Source organism: Capsicum annuum, chromosome 6 (assembly GCF_002878395.1).
Source record: "Capsicum annuum cultivar UCD-10X-F1 chromosome 6, UCD10Xv1.1, whole genome shotgun sequence".
Classification (NCBI taxonomy): Eukaryota; Viridiplantae; Streptophyta; class Magnoliopsida; order Solanales; family Solanaceae; genus Capsicum; species Capsicum annuum.
Genome location: NC_061116.1, coordinates 150,124,676 through 150,125,400, shown reverse-complemented (window position 1 = coordinate 150,125,400; position 725 = coordinate 150,124,676).

Below are 725 nucleotides of genomic sequence, written 5' to 3'. Positions count from 1 at the left end.
GCAGAGTACTATTTTGGAGAGATGTAAAGAATAGAGCCATATTGCCTAAGTTAACCTCTTTTACCTTTGAATAGGCTTAAGTAAGGGAGCAATGTATAAATAGACCCAGGCTCTCATAGTGATGTGTCTATGGGAAATTATAAGATTGAATTAATGAGGCATGGCATTCATAACTGATTTTATGGGTTGAGGACTGAAGATAAAGGTGATTTGGGATAGGCTTAAAACCATCTTAACTCACCAAAATCCCTATATGGACGTGAGGTAAAGGTACTTAGAGTTTGAGGTTAGAGATTAGGTGTTCTTAAAGGTGTCTCCAATGAAGGGGGTGATGAGAGTTGGTAAGAAGAAAAAGTTAAGTCCTCGCTATATTTTTCCATACTTGGTTTTGAAGATGGTTGATGATGCTTCCTATAAGATGGAGTTGCCTTCTAGTTTGAGCTTCATTCATCCGGTTTTCCATGTCTCTATGTTGAGAAAGTATGTAGGTTATCCTTCATTGGTTGTTCCTTTAGATGGGTTAGGTATTTTAGATTTCTCATCTTATGAGGTACCCCGATTGTGATCTTGGATTGACAAATTTGCTAGTTGCGAACACAAGACGTGGCTTTGGTGAAGCTTCTATGGCAGAACCAAAAGTTTGAGAAAGCTAATTGGGAAGAGAAAGAGGACATGAAGTCCAAGTATCCGTATTTGTTCCCTATTTTGGAAATTCGTGCTTAAGA